At 43.5% G+C, this 13984-nt stretch overlaps 1 long non-coding RNA gene across 1 annotated transcript; it reads right to left on the reverse strand.

Moving 5' to 3' along the window:
- Positions 1-2890: 2890 nt before the first annotated feature.
- Positions 2891-13729, reverse strand: LOC125941691 (uncharacterized). Its single transcript, XR_007464550.1, has 3 exons — positions 11814-13729; positions 10870-10973; positions 2891-7142 (listed from the first exon to the last, which is right to left on the reverse strand). It is a non-coding gene; the product is annotated as an uncharacterized LOC125941691 (long non-coding RNA).
- Positions 13730-13984: the final 255 nt, after the last annotated feature.

Here is a 13984-nt window from a genome sequence, read left to right on the forward strand (position 1 = left end):
CTTCTGTAATGGTAATGACAAATTCGTCATTTGTAGCGACAACGGAGCTTTTGTAAGCAAGAAAATGATAAAATTGGAAAACCGAAGGGCACCAACTGTTAAACTAAATTCTGGGGTTTTATGTGCCAAACCAACGATATGATTATGAGTCATGCTGTACGAGGGACTCCGCATTAATTTTGCCACCTGGTGTTCCTTGGTACATGGGCGTTCTTGGATTTTACCCACATTGAAATGCGACGGCCCCGGCCAGGATTACACCCCATAACGCACGAAGCTCTCGCGAAGCATGCTTACAACATAAAGCATTGTTGGAGTAAACAACCCGAGGATAGCCGCGGCGAGAGGTGAATCGGCGAAAGGTTTCTTGAAAGCATTCAGTGTTAGCACGTGTAACAACCTCCCGACGAATGACTTTTACTACGGCACATGTAAGGATGACAACGTGAGCTTTCACAACAGGTTCACATTTCACATATATCGTCCCTGCAAAATCCACTCCTACTGTGTCAAAAGGCTGGGCCATTTGCACGCGCTCTGCAGGCAGTGCTGCCATTGCGACACAGGCGGGTCTCGCGCGGGAACCAGCCTCCCACGAGTACTTCGCGATCACTTTCTTTCACGCACCAGCTGGCGGCCACAATCAAGAATCTCTCGCGTAGCTCTACCACTGTAACTGCAATGTTAGCGTCAAAGATACCTTTGTGGACAGTGTGGGCGATCCACTGGGTCATTAGATGATTGCCAGAAAGAAGTAGTGGGTTCGCAACGCTAGGCGGGGTAACTGCGTTCTGTAGTTGCGTTCTTATGCGTAGAAGTCCGCCGTCCTCCCCAAGAAACGGGTGATATTTTATCTGCGATGATGTTTTGGTGGGGCGTCCCGCTTTCAGCGATGCTATTTCCGTTGAGATCGAAAGTATGGGTTTGAGTGTAGGAGAGCAAGTAAAGTTTCGTGCGGGCAATTGCTACAGTCTGTAGCTCATTTTCCTTCAGACCGGTGAGTCGTCTGGAACCATCGGCACACCTTAAGATCAAGGTGGTCACTCTAAGCACGCGAGTCCAGGATCTATATCTGCTCAAGTAGAATCGTGCAAGGTGGGGTTCTGTTGACGCATGTAGCGCGACGGTATAGGGCGCACATTGTTCCATCACAAGTTGTGGGCAGGTCTCTACAGCCATAGTCGGAGGGCACTCGGTCCACGTCGCTAGCCAAGCTGGCCCTCTCCACCAAACGTCGTTGGTGCCGAGTGAACGCGCTGACGTTCCCCTGGAAAGCAAGTCTGCAGGGTGGTTCCTTCCAGAGCAGTGGTTCCATTGTGAACGGTCTCTTAGTTGGATTTCAGAGACTCGATTATAGACGAATGGCTTCCACTTCGCGGTGGACCCTTTGATCCATTTTAGAGCCACCATGAAGTTCATCCAGCGGAAAAGCCGCAGTTTCACACGAAATACGAAGCATCGATTACAATAGCAAAATAGTGGACAGCTATACGAAGTAAGGATAGTGTTTTTATCGGCCGTATCAGCTTTTAAACATAGGCATACTAACTAAATAAACAAGCGTGGTTGGATGACCTCGGAAACTCGCTGTACAAACGCTGCAGTGAGGAAGCGTGGCAGCAGCACCGAGCGAATTGACCTTCTTGATGCGTCTCGCAGCCGTGGTGCGTCTCGCAACTAAGCCGCAAAAACACAGAGCAGGGCGGACTGTGTTCCTGACGCAGATGGCTTTCAAGATACAGCGGCCCGGGCGGGCGCGCGGCCGCCCGGGGTTGGAGTCCCTGCCCTTCCCCCTCCATATCCCCCGCCCCCCGGAGCGTTACGCGCGAACACGGCGCGCTTCTTTCCCGCTTTCCTCTCTTGTGTACGCGAGGTTGAGCCGCTATCCCCCGCTCACCCTCACTCGCTTTCACGCGCACATAGAGTATACGGCGCGCGGTGACGATTTTATCACCCCTGGACTTTATACCAAGCCCCACAGCGATGGCATAAATGTGCATGGAGTGTTGCACATATTGCACGGGAAATATTCCACGGATGGAATCCTTGCCCCGACTAAAGGTGGTGCGACCTCGAGTCTTGGCAGTGAAACTTCTTTAAGTGGAGCCACTCAGGCCTTTGCCATTAGGAAGAGCCTGCCGGCGCCCATAGTCTGCGTGGGGAAGCACAAATGGCCGACTGCTCCGCAAGCTGCATTAATCGCATCCTTAAAATATACAGTTGTGTATCTGGCAAAGAGCGGGAGAGACGACACAGCCTTTGTACAGACAACGATGCAATATCGGGCACTTCACGAGGCCAGTTTTTCCCGTCTTGTGCTAGTTCGTCTATAATTCCGGGATCCCATGACGTCCCTATTCGCCAGATGCGCAGAAAAAGTATTTCAACTCGGATCAGAAACGGTGCTACAAAGCCGAGTGGGTCATACATTCGAGTGGAAGTTTGCAAAATGAATCATTTGGTGGTCTCCTCTTTCATCGGCCACTCCAATACCAGTTGTAAATTCACGCTTAGAGTGTCATCTTTAGTGTCCCACTTAAGGCCCAATATTTTGGTCTTATCAGGAGTACCGGACTGTTATCTCTGTGGTCATTTCTCAGTCAAGTCTTCGTTGGCTGCACATGTTCATCATCATATTGGCTTCTTCGTCTTCATCGCTTGTGGGGACTCATCTTGAGATTGATCTGTGCCTTGAGTGTGATCGGTCCGCCGCGTCTTCACGGCGTATTAAAGGTCGTGTTAACGCTACGTCGCCATATCTCTTCTTAATGTAGCCACAAATTCCAGCGCTGTTGCTTGGCCACTTTTGCAGTTTCATGCCTGCACCAGCAAATATGTGTTTGGCCCAGGCAGCACATTACCCCAAGTAACGCAAAATGTTGCCATAACGTTCTCTGAATGTGCACAAATGTCGGCGTATAACGTTGCCTACATGCTGCTAATGTCCTCTTTTTTGATCGCCACACAACGTTGGGTCGTAACGTTGTGGCAGCGTTGAGCCGCACATTCACGACGTTAACATAACGTTAACAGAACTTCCTGGCAACGTAATGTGGATGTTGCCTTTGTCACTTGAGCTTTCAGGCAACGTACGTATGTGACGTTCAAGCAACACTCAACTGACATTGCAGAATATTTGTAGACATGCATAACAGCAGTGCTGTCAGCATGACACGGCTGACAGCACCGCAAACCCTTAAATTTATATTTGCTTGACAGATAATTTACTCTAGTAGTTTTCATGTTGCATATGCATGAAAATGTGAAACAAGAATTAGTGAAAAACAGCGTTTATTACGTATATATCTTGTGTAGCTTACCAAGATATCTGTGTACCTTACCTTGTGGTAAGGTACACTATACACGTAAAATAATGCTGTTTTCACCAGTTCTTGTTTACATTTTCATGCATATACGACATGAAAACTACTAGAATGCATTATCTGTCAAACAAATATAAATTTAAGGGTTTGCGGTGCTGTCAGCCGTGTAATGCTGACAGCGCTGCTGTACGGGCAGCTCATCTGTCTTGCACTATATATAGTACCAACGCGCCCTAAGCCAGAATCTTTAAAGTGTTTCACATGGTGGTTTGCCTGACTTGTCTTGCTGTTGTCCATAGCACAGCATATAAATGCTAACTGCAAGTAAAAGTGCACAATGCAAAGCTGCGAAGTGGTTCATAAGAACAATTTTTCATTTTGGCTATAACAGCAAGAGAAGCAGCATGCACGTCCAATGTGCAGAGGTTCTCGTATAAAGGTTCTCGCAGCAGGAAAGTAAATATATTCCACAAATGTTCATTTCCTTAAACATATCATTTAAGCTTAGACCACAGAAAAAAATCAGTCTTTGCTTCCGACTTACTGCTCTAAAAATCATGTGTCGGTAGCTGCATGTGCTTTCAAGAAATTGTATAATAGCCAACATCAGCTGCTAAGACCAAACGCTAGTATGTAGGAATTGTTTGTGCAGGAGGAATGTGGTGGTTGAATATGCACCCATGAATATGCATTGGTCCACCTTAAATAATAGTGAATGCCATAGACAAACCTGGTTATAATCTCAAACCATGCATTTATTTACTGTCTGCTTACATCATCCTGGCAAACAAATGACACATAACAGTAACTTAAACACTGATAACACACTGATAACACACTTAAATATATTTTCTATTAAACATCAAGGTCTTCTATCGCATATTAAGACTCTACTAACAGCTACAACTACAACACAATATATTTTGCTTTCCCATGTAGGTCAGACTTCGAAATCTTTTGCTTTGTGTCGAGTTCCCTTATTTCAATGGCAGAACACAATTTATACTTCTTAATAACAGCACAAATACTGTCCTCCATCACTTTGTAATGTACAACACAACACAGTAACACTGCGGTTGGATACTATCTCCTGCCAAGCATCCAGCCGGTCTTTTTGCCTAAGCTTGCAGACATGGCAGCAAGTGTGAAGTAGTCAACACAGCCCAAGGCGTAGAGTAACAGAAAGTCATCCAAGCACTGACTGCCAGCCATCACTTTTGCAGAGGATGGCCAGCAGCACAAGTGATGCACACATGCCTCCCTCGGTAGCTTCACTTGCATCCAGACCTCACTGGTTTCCAAGTCAATAATGCGGTAACCTGCAGAGACATCAATTACATCAAACTATAAAGTGCCATCTGAAACACTGAAGTAAGCCATGTTTACTGTGAAAACAGGCTATAAAAATGCTTACAAACAACTTAAGCTTCGCATAACTGTGAAACAAACAATAGTGACTTTACACAGGAGAATAATGCAAAACATCAAAAAGCAAATTTCAGTAAAACCTAACCATTATAGCTATAAGTTTGGACACAAGAGCAAGGAAAGCACAATAAACAATACCCACAACTTCCTTTATTGCGCTAAGCAGTTAAGACGTTAGTATCAATATATTCCTTTAACATAAAGCTTCCTTGCAATGCCACGGCTGCTTGTTACATCCAGTTCAGTCTTTGAAGAAAACAAAAATTAACAAATGATGTGAATGCTCTACCACGGTACCAAAACCACATTTCATTCGTGATGAAAGAAAGTTCCAATGAGTGAGTGATAAATTTGACTTGTTGGTACAACATATTGGTGAATTGCAGCACAGATATTGACGACAGAAAAGACGAGACAATAGACGTGTGCTGACTTCCAACAAAAAGCTTTATTTTCAGCGACCCATGTTTATAGCCGTCACTCATCACATTGCACACGCGCAATTCACACCCTTAGGTAGGTCAACTCTGTCTGATAAGTGTACAGATGCTGACACACATAGAGCCAAGTCGCGCAATCTTTTCAGCTTCAATAATTTCACGTGTTAGTTGATCACCGCTACTGCTGACAACAGTACACCGAGCAAACAATGGTTCACTGGCACATGAACTGCAACAACATGCAAGCCAACTGTCATGCACGTTTTTCTTGACATTATAGAGTGTTCTCTCAGCTGGTCATTGATACAGCGTCCTGTTTGGCCTATGTACTGTTTACCACAAGAAAGAGGGGTACAGTAATTCATGTTGCTAACATAGGTGACGAACGGATTTTTGTGCTTTTTGTTACACTTGTGTGCTGCCCTGAAACATTTCCTTTGATTACACAACTTTATAAGCTTCTGAGGTGCAAAGAAGACAACTTTAACTTTGGAACGATCTGCAGTTTTCACGATATTGTGAGACAGCTTATGAATGTATGGTATGACAGCCACTTTAAGTCGGTCAGATACTGGAGTGATCACATGGCAACCACTCGGTGCATGCGCTTTTCAGAGTAGAGGTCATGTGGTCACTGCATCTGACAGACATAAAACTGGCCGTCATACCCTACATTCATAAGCTCTCACAATATCAAGAAAATTGCATATCATTCTAAAGTTGTGTAATCAAAGGCAATGTCACAGCACGCCACACATATGCAACAAAACACCAAATTCCGTTTGTCACCTGTGTTAGCAATGTGGTTTATTGTATCCCCCTTGTGGTAAACAGTATATAGGTCAAATGGGACACTGCATCAATCACCGGCTGAGAGAACACTCATACAATGTCAAGAAAAATGTGCGTGACAGTAGGCTTGAATGTCATTGCAGTTCGCGTGACTGTGAACCGTCGTTTGCTCAGTGTACCGTTTCCAGCAGAAGCGGTGATCAACTAACACGTAAAATAATTGAGGCTGAAAAGATTTCGCGACTTGGCTCTGTGTGTATCAGCACACCTTCTGTACACTTGTCAGACAGTTTACTTTCTTCCTAAGGGTGCGAATTGCGCATGTGCAATGCAGTGACTGACAGCTATAAACATGGGCTAGCAAAAATAAAGCTTTTTGTTAAAGAGTTGCCGCATGTCTCTCGTCTTAACTCTTGTGTTGTTGCCTACATCTGCACAGCAATTCAGTGCCTGAACGACCAGCTACAACTACGCTACAGGTGTTGCATATCGGGAGAAGGGTTGAATATTGCTCTACACTGCAAAAGTTGCCGTTGCTATCCGCGGATGACGAATACGGAAGTTCTGGCCTTGAAAAAACCAAATTAGAACGCGAGCTTTTGGAAGCGGTGTTAATCGAAAATTCTGGACCTGATAAGTAGGTTAGCGCCACTTCACAGGCACTTTTAAACAAAGAAATGCAACTCATGAGTAGCCACAAATAAGCTGGTTTGTTAATTCTGCTTTTGTTTCTTCTTAGGCTACCTAAACGCGAAAAACTTTGTCACTCGATTCAACCGCTCGGCCAAAACCAAGCATGAGAAGATGATTTTTTTCTCCTCAGGGGTACCACATTTCGAAAGATATGCATCAAATGCATCTGAAAAGTTAATCATTTCGGTGCAATACATGCATTGTTACAAACATTACAAAAACTTGAAAAAATGTGAATGATACTTACTACCCACAGCTTCCAATTTATCGGGGCTCAATGTCGGCTTCTCAACAGCATTGCCGTCCTTCAAGCACCGACAAGGAGCCCCTGTGATACTCCTACACCGAGCGCCAGGGCTCCCCACATCAGTTATGTCAGTTCTTTGCAGAACAGGGAATCCCGGCGATGGCACTGGAGCAGGCCCCAGTTATCGTTGCCAATGTATACAACATTTCCTAGGTGTACCTGCAATAAAAGATGGCAGAGACACATTAAGACAGCTTGCGTGTGGGAACGTGAAAGCACCTTTAGTCAACCAAATGGCTGCAATGTGACGTGCACAGTGTGACACGCACTAGGCACACCTTAAGTCAGCCAGAACCAAAGAGCTGCCGTGGCGTAAGGGAAGCGTGCTCCTTTCACACTCCAGGTTCTATTCCTACCCAGTCTGCACAACTTTCTTATTAAAGCAATTAATTTGCTTTGTTTACATGAACCTACCTAAATTTCACATTACTCCAAGCGTTTTGATGTGCTTTTATTGCTTGTGCAATAGGCCATCGGTTTTATGTCAATAAGTGCTGGTAGCAAAAAGAAATATGTCTAACCGTGCGATAAATGTAACCGGAAATGGCAGGTACGTCCAGTGGCATTAGTGTGGGGGCTGCACACAAAATTATATAGCTTACCCTGTTTCAAATTTATTTTAAAGAGCAGTTTCAGTGAGCCCAAGTAGAGTCTTTCAGCTTTTTGCAGTGCAGAAACAGGTACAGTTTGTGCCAGCCAACCAGATGAAGAGCTCTCCTAGTAACTGTCTCTAATCACCCTCTCAGCAATTAGTGGTAGCCAAAGTATAGCTTGTATCTCTACAACTGACACATGTCCCATTTCCTTAATGTGGTATTCGTCACTGATTTTGATGGTCAATTGGTTGCCATAGAGGAACAATCGAAATTTGGCGCGCAGCACCAGTCGTGTCAGTGCATTGTCAAGTGGCACGAACATATTTCTCCCTTGAGTGAATTATGGTGCTCTCCTGGGCACATGTTGAGGCACCAGCCAGTCTGCCCCATGTACATTTGACTGAATATATACATGATCAAAGGAACAGACTATGCTACCCCTGACGAACACAAGACAAATTGGGTTGCATCTTTACCTCAGCAAGCCTCAATTCTCATGTGGACTGCTATGCACGCACATTTCCAGCGAAAAATAAAGTAGGCAGGATATGCACGACAGTTCACAAGTGAATTCAGAAAGGCGAGCAGGCAAGGGAGGTTTGCTTGGTTAAAGATACCACCAAATTTGTCTAGTGTGTATGAGAGGCAGCTCACTGTATTTTTTTCACAACTGGTCAAATGTACACAGAGCAGACTGGCCGGTAACTAAATGTGCCAAATAAGTTCCCATATTTCACTCAAGAGACCAGCTTGCTCATCCAGTTTGGCCGTGCATTGCCGCGATAGGACTTCAGGCTGAATTAAGATCATCTGTTTTCACCTACGGTGAAAAATTGACACGAGAGATCAGTGAGGCATACCACATAAACAAGACATGCGAGCCAGACCCCATGATCAATTCATGAAATAAAAGGCGTCCTTTCTAGATGACAAGTGATTGAAGTTAGTCTGCGCCCATATTTACTTTCCTTTTTACACAAATATCATTTATTGTGATTTTATGCCTTTATATTACAACTTACGCCTTCCCTCTGAACGAAATTGTGCACAACATAAGCACACATCCAGTGTTGCTATTTTTAATCCTTCCATCAAAATAAATGGTCAGTTAGCAGCAGTCATGTTGTATGGTACCCTTTTCCTCCCCATGTAAATTCTATCCTGAAAAGTTACATGAACTGACCGGCAAACTCATACGTACACTACAAATTTCACCTAGCAAACACGGCTGGTTCTTAGAAAATGCACAAATACGGTGATAGGTATCTGTTGGCATACTGTAGCAATAGTAAGTGCCAGTTAGCTTCAACACTAGACAGTTTTAGTATAGCATATGCAACTAATAGCGTACGCCTATACGCTATAGTACAGCGTACGCTAAACAGCACACATTTATTAGTTTTAGTTGGCCTGCGAGATCTTCCGATCTCAGAGGCCATATGCCATCGTCGCACCTATCTCTCGACTTCACTGACAGGTGGCGCTGATATATGTCGGTTTCCCTCGTTAGGCTTCGTGTCGTTCGAAATGAGAAGCGATCTCGAAAACTCCACAAGGTTAACCATATTACACTGTTGTCAAAGCGGCCTGACGGTAAGCGAAAGTTGCTTACACAGTCATTTTCTACGAACGAAGCGAATTCTGCAAAAGCCACGCCAAATTCAATTCGAAGTGGGCAGCGGGGACCACCGCCATGTTTAACGTAAACTACGCAAACCACGCACAGACGGTAATGCTAAATCTGAGAAATAGCATGCATACGCTAGAGGTCGGATAGCGTTCTGCACATGCGCAGTGATGACCCACTATTTTATATCGTACGCAATGACATAGCGTACGCTAAACTAAAACTGTCTACTGCTGCAATACTTCAGCTGTCAGGCATCTACAGTGCTTATGACACCACAGAAGTGTAAGTGCACAACAAAAACAAGTGGCGCATCAACCATAAATTTGACTTGAGAGTAGTGACAACATAGGCCGTTTCGTGTAGCTAAAACACTAGCCAATATGTAGAAAGTATATGCACAAGTATACATACCTATAGATATTTGCCTACCTAACTTAAAACTATAAGAGTTGCAGTGCATATGATGCTTATTCTAGACACTGGTATTTTTGACAAAAATACTCTTAGAATCAGATATAATGCTTTTTCAATTCATCCAGCCAGTAAATGAAGTCGTACACATATCATTATAATTTGGACTTGCAGGTTGAACATATTCTGACCTGAGCAGCGCCAAGCAGAATGAATAGACCGAATGCCCACTGTGCTGACCAAATACACAGGATGAAACAGAAAATATGGAAAGGGACCCCAAAGTATTAGAAATACTTCTTGACAGCTGTAGAATTAGGGCTTGTTGGTTGATTGTCACTATTAAAATTACACTAAAGCCAATAAGACTGTTCTGTATGGTGTAGTTGAAATCAAATTCATTTGACGAGCAACATTGCAATAACCAGCAAACATGGCAAGAGCAAGCAGACATGTGCGAAATAGTGTGCTTTTTTAATAATAGAGCATCAATACAATGAACTACCTACCAGTTAGCTATGTGTTCTATGCTGTATTGACTTGAAAAAAAGAGAAAAATAATGTAACTGGACATAGACTCGCAACTCCTACAATGCCTACTTGCATGAATGGGGATAGCTTGCCAAGAATATTAAAAAATGGGAGAGAAAAAAGCAGGCTTACTAGAAAACACTTCAGAACTGTAGTAACTGCAGCACAGTGAATACTGGCCTTAATGTATCATTTCAAGAAGTTTGAGCTCATCAAATGTGTATTTTCCAGTGGCAGTTATTCTTGGAACAAGACAGAAATAATCGTGAATATGAATGTTAAACAATGGTAAGCACACTGTGTGCTTACACCTATGACATATCTGGCCCATTACACTTTGAATTCTTATATGCGCAGAAGCTGCACAAGAGTGTAGTGTAAACACTAAAAATTCGGAAATAAAATCCTACAGCATAGGAAACAGTTTCAAAACAAGAAAACCAAAATGAAAAGTAATAAATAGTGTGTACTAAGCAAAATTAAAATGTAACTTGCAGCCAAGCGATTGATGCAAGAAAAAATACTTAACATCAGGACATGTTAGGTCTACTTTTATATAGAACACAATAAGGTGTGCATAACAGCTATGAACACAAATAAACAGCAAGTTGCATAAATATTTGGCCTATTTAGTAAGCTGTGTTGACTAATGTCGATTAACTTATCCACAAATGATACCAAGATGCTACTTTTTGGAACACGTACACTACATACATACCTGACCCGACCATCCAGATTATACGTTGCACTACGGCAGGCATAGCCAAGGGGTCTGGTGGCTCCTCCGTTATGTAGGCACTGTTATGGGTCACAGCCTCGCCACTATAAAATAAGTTCTGTGTTAACTTATAGCAGTGGCACACAGCTTTATAAAGCTGTCAAATTGTCTAGACATGCATGGAGCATCTAAATATAGTCACAAAAACAATGTTTGCATTATTGCAGGGTGGCAACAGAGCACAAAGTAGAAGTCACTGATGAATGTCTTGATAATGGGGACCCTTTGATCACAGTAAAATTATTGACACGCAGCAGCACATAGCAAAGAAATGTTTGTTTACAAAACAATTCATTTTTTTTTCATGACTCAGTTTAACTTTCCCCTGTCATGTTTAGTTACGTATAAGGTATGTCAAAACATCTTGTCTTAAAAAGTAAGTTGGACTAGTAGCAAGCTGTGATTGCTTAAATTTTTTTTCTCTAAAGCTGCCGTAAACCGAAAACTTCGTAAGCAGATATTATTTACAACGTTGAGGCAAGGAAACATGGCAAGGAAACAAGTTTCCTTGGACAAGTAGATATGAAACAAGTTTCCTTGCCATGTAAGCAAGGAAACGTCATTGCAATAAGAATCGGTAAAGAGGCAAATGAGTCATTATGCAACTTCAGGAGAAAAGCGGGAGCTCACGCGCCGCACGCACATGATGAACACGATTATTTTCGAACGTTATATTTCTCATCGGAAGAAAACGTTTATCAAGATTTTCAATTTCGCATCGAAGCAATAAACTTGCGTAACTAAGCGCTGACAACCAGCGTTCAGCAAGCATCAGCACAGGTATCACTGTTGTCGCGGGACTTCTATTTCATACGCTCGCGCACGCTATGCACACACGAGAAGCTCACACAACACGCGCGTAGTTAGCCAGCACGATTACTTACCTTTTGAATGGTACGACGCGGTCGCGAAGCACTCTCCAAGTTGCCGGTGCTGCGTCGACGATGTTACTCCCCGCATACATGCCGCTGCGTAGTGGACGAGCTGAGGCGCGCTAACACACATTCTTTGCGACGTCCACCCAACTTTCCAGAACGAGAACAAAGAGACCGCACTCCACGGCATAAAATCGTTGGGCCACATTTGCCTGGCGCGCCACGCATACGGCGAGTTTGCAGCGTGACACAAGGTATCTTCAGGCACTTCTGTGCACGCTAACTGCGACCTACTTCATAACAGCAAACACAAAAACACACGATCAAGCAAACGCGACGCTCGTAGCACCCCGCACATACGACCGCCATCACAGAACACGGAGGAAAAACAATAGCGCCACCTGCATACTTGTGAGAATGTTGTGGCCTCTGTGATGACAAAAATATTAACCAGTACACTCGCATACTAAAATTTTGTGCCGGGTTACACACAACTACGTATAGATGTTGCGAGACAAAATAACTGTAGAACAATCTATATTTTACACTATAGTTTGGCGTAGAAAGAAATTCTAAAACGTATTTTACCTTTGAATTGCTTCCGCCATCTGCAGCCAGCATAAGCATGGCCTTCGAGATCAGCTTCGGTTATCCTTATCAAGCCGTCGCTGTGGCCTGATTTGAACGGTTTGGGCTGTCTCGAAGCTGTCTCGAAGCCAATCCATGACGTTTAGCGATGCTGCCTACTTTTCCTACGCCGTCACTTAGTTTTAGATAACTTTCTGATGTCGTGAACATGAATTGTTGCCTCAGGAATTGTTGACACGATATCGGAGGTACAGATGTGCAGTGTTCGATGTTTTCGTGTGCGTTGTAACTGTTTCAGGTGGAAAGGATCAAATCCACGAGGGTTGATAGCTCGTGTGGCGCAGGTTACACCCGTATCGTCCGCATTTCCTTTCGTGTCGGTGTGTTGAATGTGCGCGGGTTTTACTCCTGTCGTCCGTACCTTCTGTGTTTATCGTGCGGCTCGCGAAGATTCCTCCTAAAAAAAACATGTCTGCTGCGTGCATGTGTCCTGTGTGGTGTGTGAAACAAATGTGCGCTGGTGTACGGTGTGTTTGCAGCCCTATTGGTGGCTTATAGTCCTTTGCTCTAGTGCCGTTTCTATGATGTAAACTATACTTGAACTGAAAAAAATGCACTGTTTTTTATATGGACAAGTAGATATGATCTGTGTGTATCCACTGTGCAGTGTGCATGTGTTCGTCATTTTTATGCAGCTCGTATCATGGGGCTTGTGCCTATTCATGATGGCCCTTGCTTAATGTTTCCACTTTTAGGGGCATGTGGCGTGCAAGCAGTCACAAAGTCTTGTGCATTTGGTGTGGAAGAAGGGAATACTTTTATGCGTAACTTTGTCTACTATAGGTGAACCGTTGCAACAATTAGCATTTTTTCCATGTGAATGCTTCTGCCATTTGATATAATTTGTAGCAGATCTTATCTGTGGAGAAGCATAATAAACATAATTTAACATGGTGTTCCTTAGAAGATATTAATTACTGCATAACCACTATACATCTCCATACCTCACTGTATGATAAAGATGAATGTTCAGTTGAAAATTACAATATCTTATAGTTGCATGAACGTATACATGCGAAATGCTACAGCAGCCTGGCATCACATTAATGTCAATATTGGTGACATCCGGCAACGTTCTTGGAACGTGCTGTTTTGTAACGTTGCTACATTGATACCATTTACACGTTAAATTGATGTTTACACGCAACGTTGACACAACGTGGGTGTCAGGACGTTGCTGTGACATTTATTTATGACATCACTTGAACGTACAGCTGGCAACGTACATTCAACGTTGAGGTTGGCTGTTTAACGTTGCCTGACATTTGTTACAATCAGGCAACGTTTACGCTACGTTCTGTGTTACTTGGGGGGATATGGTTATTCGAGTTTATGCAGTAATACTTGTAAGTGCAGACTCATTAGCAACATTGCCTCCATCTTGATGGGCAATACCTACGCCTCGTGATGAGTCTGCACACTTTATGAGCTGTAGACATGCAAGAACCCACCCACACTTTAAAAGATACTACCATTCACACGAAGGAATGCAACCGGCTGACTTCACTGCACAATTTTGATCTGCTTTTGTT

The sequence above is a fragment of the Dermacentor silvarum genome, unplaced genomic scaffold (assembly GCF_013339745.2).
Source record: "Dermacentor silvarum isolate Dsil-2018 unplaced genomic scaffold, BIME_Dsil_1.4 Seq1066, whole genome shotgun sequence".
NCBI lineage: Eukaryota > Metazoa > Arthropoda > Arachnida > Ixodida > Ixodidae > Dermacentor > Dermacentor silvarum.